Consider the following 6,000-nt stretch of genomic DNA (forward strand, 5'->3'; position numbering starts at 1 on the left):
CATAAAATTCCGGCAAAGGTTGTTGTCACTTAGCAACTTGTAAAGAAGGATGGATTGTAATTAGAGTTTGACATTTCCTGGGTCACCACATGTTTCTATGTTTCGGTCTTCTTTTTCTCCTCTCTGGGGCCCCGGATCAGGAAAAAATGGCTTCCGTTTTTTGCTAAGATTCACAGAGACATCAACGAGTACCCTCTTCAAGCCTGTCAAATTCCTAATACGAAAGAACACGAGATTTTATTCGAGTGGAGTAGTGGACTCAGTCGTCTTCTTCCACTCTCTCTCTGATACTAAATTTGGTCTGTACATTTGTCTTTGCTGCTTTTCTTCCCACTTTCTTACAACCAGCTTTCTACTGAAGATTCCCTCAGTTTGAGTTGCGTCATTGCTCGCCTAATCCCCCCATTCTGTGCAAGAAACTTCTCCGACCCTTGCGCTCATCAGCAGCCTTCGTCTCCCTCTCTCCATCCAACAACTTCTATCGTCATCTTTTCGTTCGGCAAATCTGATTTCCGGCTGATAATTTTTGAAAGCCCTCGTGCGCATGGATCCATTGCTCCACGGATCGGTTCTCCACGTTAAAAGGATTCCAGACGAGAGGGGAGGTTTTATTATCAAGAAGGATTCGGAGAGCAGCTGTTTCAGGGAAGAATCCTCACTCGAGGTCACCTATCTCTTGAAAGCCAGCGGTAAGCACGCAGGAATGTCAGTGCCGCGCGCTGTCTCTTGGTGTTTTTAGTCCCACATTGCTTTTATTGCTAAAAGCAATAGGGACTTTGAGGCTTAAATCCCTCTTCACGGATAAAAACCTTGAAATTGTTTTGCATTTAACTTCCCAGAGTCGTTACAAGAGAGAGAGAGAGAGAGAGAGAGAGCTACTAAAGAGATCAGCGTGGATTGAAGAGGTAGGAGAAATTGAGATTTGTGGCTTCATGATACTTCAAGTGAGACTAGTTGAGTGTGTGGTAACTTCTTATCCCCGTGTGATTCTTTTATAGTCTTTCTTTAGATGTTGAATACATGTTAAAACTAGTTTTTGATCAATGTAGAGAAACGCCATTTCGTAGTTCTTGCATAGGTCTATTTTGGTTGTTGAAATTCCTTGTGGCTTTCAGTTCTCTCATGGAATTTCATCTAGTTACTCTTTATAGGATGTGCGATTGAGAATAATCGGATTCAGTGATTGAATTTTGCACTAGCCAATGAGAGAAAAAGATTACTCCACCTTCTCTTTTCTCTTTCGTGCAACTACTTCCGGATCACATTTGGGAAGCTATTCTCTCGTGTCTATCTCCACTCTCTTAGTGATGAAAGCGATTTCCTAAAAGTTTAATTCCATCATCCAATCCCAATCTGTTTGAAGAAGATTAAGAGAATAGAAGAGATTTGAGAGAGAAATAAGAGAGAAAAATAGAGAAAAAGAGAAAAAAATACAGAAAAGAGAGGGAAAAGCAACAATTCTGTGTTAGAGTTCTGTGTCGAAAAAGCACGAGCTCCCCTCTTTAATTAATGACTTGAGTGAAAGATTCATAGCATAACGAGAATGCCACTAGTTACGCAAGAGTATAAAACATAAAATACAATTTAGAAAAAGGTGAAATTTGGAATATAAGATCTTAACTAAGATATCTATCTAGTAGATATAAGTAGAGAATAATCAGGTGATAAAATGACCAAAATACCCATGCGTTAATATTTTCATTCCCCCTCAAACAATAGCCTAAATATCAAACAATCTCAGGTTAGTCACAAAATATTAAATGTTCATGTCTCCCCCTCCACTTTGGTTGTTTCTTACTTCTGACTTATTAAGTTATCCTTAACTATCTTACTTCCAACATAGTTAGTATTAGAAGAACCCATCACATCAATCTTGTTATTTTGAGTGTACTATGGACCCTTTTTAAGAGCACTCTTCCGGGGGGGGAATGAATTCCCCCCGCATTACTTAGTTCATCCCACTTATGGCGTTAGTCCATAATGACTTGAATTGAAGTGAGATAACACAATTTCATTCGCTCAGGCAAAAACGGGAGAAAACTGTTTCCTACCTATTTTGCGAATCATCAGCTTTCTTCCCTCCTCCCCCCCCGGCTATTCTCCTCTCCCTCTCGTCAGCCTCTCCAGACGATCTCTGCTCCCTCCCCGACCGTTCAACAAAGTATTTTTTCTCCCTCTGCCCCCACCTCTGTCGCAGAGCCCCTCGGCCTCCCTCTTCCCCCCCCCGTCGCGATCGTTCAGCAAAGTATTTTTTCCTTCCTTTGCCCCCACCCCCGTCGGTCATCCTCCCTCTGCCCCCACCTCCGTCGCAGAGCACGGGAGGCTCTGTCGCAGAGCCCCTCGGCCTCCCTCTCTTTCCGCCCCCCCCTGTCGGCCTTCCTTCCTCCCTCTCTCGACCTCCGTCGCAGAGCTCAGGAGGCCAGAGCCCCTCGACCTCCTGGCTTCTCTTCTCTCTCGGCCTCCCTATTTTCTCCCTCTCGGTGCACCGTCGGAGCGTCGCCTCCGTCGCCGTTGCCTGCCGCCATCGCCATTGCCCGCTGCCGTCGCCGTTGCCAAGCCCGCCGTAGAGGAAGACGAAGACAATGTTTAATTTTTCCTAAGGAAAAATTAAACATCGTCATAATTGGTTTAATTATCCAATTAATTAAACCATTAGTTTTTCATTTTTTGTTAATATATTATTAATTAATAATATTTAAAATGTATATTATGTTATTGATAAATTAATATATTTATTTATTTATTATGTATTTATTTATTTTAAATAATTTATTCTAGTCACACGTAATTAGTATATTAATTTATAATAAACTATAATCATTAATTGGTTTAATTATCCAATCGTTATAATTAATTAAACCATAATTATTGTTTTAATTTATAATAAATTATAATCATTAATTAATATAATATAATTTTTCATTAATTAGGATATTAATATATTCTAATACTACACGTAAAATCACTTATAAGTGTAGTAACCACGTTTATTTTTGTTAATTATATGTTTAGGTATATGTTCTATTTAAGTATATTATAAAATGTTACTTATTCTCTTTTTTATATCATATTTTTCATTTGGGGGCACTAACACTGGACTATATTTTCCAGCCACTTGAACTCGTCTATACTAACACCCAAACATGAGTTGAAGTGGAAGCAATTCATCTCACTTCAATTCAATTTTCCACTTCACTTCCACTTCATTATGGACTAACCCCCCCTTCAAGTACTTTAAAATTCTCTAACCAGCTTTAAATGTACCTTCCTTGGATTTATTGGGCCCGATAACTATAACATAAATCAACTTACCTACTAGGCATCTATATTGTGTCCTATCCTCGAGTACAAGACTTTCTTCATAAACAAGATTAGTATTAATTTCTATGGGATTCTCAACTGGTTTGTACCCAAGATGCTAGTATATCCAAAATGTACTTTCACTAGGAGAGTACTTTATCTTGTTTGCTATAAGCAATTTCTATACCAAAGTACTTTAAGTGACCCAAATCTTTGGTCTGAAAGTGAGTGGTTAAATGCTTCTTAACTTGGTTAATTCCTTCAAGACCATCCCGATATACTATAATGTCATTAACATGTACCAATAAGATAACTACACCTGCCTTTCTTTTGAGTAGAAACATAGAATAATTACAATGGCTTTTGTAAAACCTAAACTGCATCACAACATTACTAAACTTTTCAAACCAAGCTTTCAACCTTTGTTTAAGTTCATTGACAACCTTCTTCAACCTACATACGTTGGTCCATAAAGACTTCTTCTTTCAAGTCACCATCAGAAACGTATTTTTTACATCAAGGTGAAAAAGTGGCCATCCTTTATTAATTGCCACAAAAATCAAAATATGTACTGATGTAACTCTTGCTACCGGTGAAAATGTTTCAAGACATCAACTCTCAAGGTTGTGTATATCCCTTTTGCCACCAATCTTGCTTTATATCATTCATCAGGCCCATCAATATTATATTTAATGGTACGTCCTAGAGGTGGATCCCAGAGATTCCACGTCCCCCTAGACATCAAGGTACTCGTATATTCATTCGTAGCTTGTTTTCATTTAGAGAAAGCTAAGACATTCTGAACTGAATGGGGAATAGTGGACAAGGTCATAGAAAAAGATTTATAGGATGGTGATAGGAAATCAAAGGGAAACATATTGTGATATAGGATGAGAAATACATGAGTGTTTACCTTTTCTAAGACTAATGGGTAAATCCAAATCAGAAGGAACTGGACTAGTAGGCAATGAGGCAAATGGTTGGACAGTAGGATGAGGCTTAGGTGCAGGAATTGCTAGTGGCACAAATGATGGCAATTCACGCGGTTGGCCTCTATTGTAAACCTATAGAGGAGGAGATGAACCTACACTTGGAGCATCCAAAACAACGATGGGGACGAGACTCTTCATAGAAAGACCAAGAAAGGATGGAGACTCGACAATAGATGGAAAATAGGGAGTGTGTTTAGAAAATGTAACATCAGTTGATACATACGTTTTTCATCGAATGGTATCATAACATTTATAACATTTCTAACCACGTGAATGTCCCAGAACAATGCATTTGACAGATCAATGAAACAACTTATTTGAAGAACTACCAAACGCATGATCAAAACATGAGCAACCAAAAATACAAGGCATCACATTAAACCCCTTACAATGAGGTTTTAAAACAGGTAAGGGAACCCAACCACACAAATAGATGATGACATGCGATTGATTAAGTAACACAAAGTCAATACAACATATCTCCAAAACGACTTTGGAATATTTATGCGAAGCATTAAGGTGCGGGTAACTTTTAGAAGATGTCTATTTTTCTATTTTGCAACCCCATTTTGTTGGGGAGTGTATATACAAGACATTTGATGAGTAATACCATGTGAGGCACAAAAAAATAAAAAATAATGATTGAGATACTCAAATCCATTATCAGTATGGAAAATGTGAATGTGGGCATCAAATTGATTTTTTATTTTGTTAAAAAATTTAGAGATACATCAAATACTTTGAATTTCTCTTGTAGGAGATACATAAAAAAAAATTATTTAAAGCCACATGGACTAGGAAACCATCATGACCTCATACATCAGAATGAACTAGTTCATACAAACGGGAACTACGACTAGTACTAATAGGAAAACTAGCTTGACAATACTTCCCTAATTGACAAGTCTCACAATCAAAAGACATTGTTGGAAGATATGAAGTAATTAGCGTGATATCGATGTAATTAGCTTACATTTTCTGTACCTTATTCACTCTTACTAGGGTGAAAGGTATTCTTGTAATATTAATACTTTTGATATCTACAAATACAACTTAAGGGGGAGGGTTTCGACTAAGTCCAAAATCTTAATTTCCTCTTTTTCTCTCACGTATACTCTTCTCTCTTTTTTCTCTTGCATGTGTATCATACTCTCTCCTCTCTTTTCTCTTTTCTCTCTTGGATGTGTATCATACTTTCTCCACTCTTTTCTCTTTTTTCTTTTCCCTTCTTCCTTCACCTATGGAATCCTGAAAATCAACATAGTGGTATCTGAGCGGAGATTGATTTTCAAGATTCCAATTGTTTTCTTTGTTGCTCGTATTATGAAATTGGAAGATTGATGTTTGATCATGGGTTGTTCAATTTTGAAGGATGTCTTAGTTTATTAAAAAAATAAGTTATTTCTCATATTTTTCATGTTGCTCGTATTTGATGGGTAAGTTTACCCCTTATTCTAAAACCAAAAAGTGTTTTTTTTTTGCGTTTCTGGAAAAGAGAATGAAGGTGTTGTGCTTCTTCATTTACAACAAGTAGTATTGCTTCTTAACTTGGTGTTTTTAATTAGTACTCTTGGAGCATCTCAAGTCTCTTTGACGTGCTTAGAAATTGCTGAGTAGAAGTGTTGTTCACATTCTTGTTTCCAACAATACTCTCCTCTCGGATCTAGCAACATGATTCTTTTTTAGATTACCTTATTCAAAGAAAGGA

Source organism: Aristolochia californica, unplaced genomic scaffold (genome assembly GCF_029961685.1).
Source record: "Aristolochia californica isolate CCGP_79_NKW_82.1479 unplaced genomic scaffold, dmAriCali1.0.hap1 SCAF_10, whole genome shotgun sequence".
Lineage (NCBI taxonomy): Eukaryota > Viridiplantae > Streptophyta > Magnoliopsida > Piperales > Aristolochiaceae > Aristolochia > Aristolochia californica.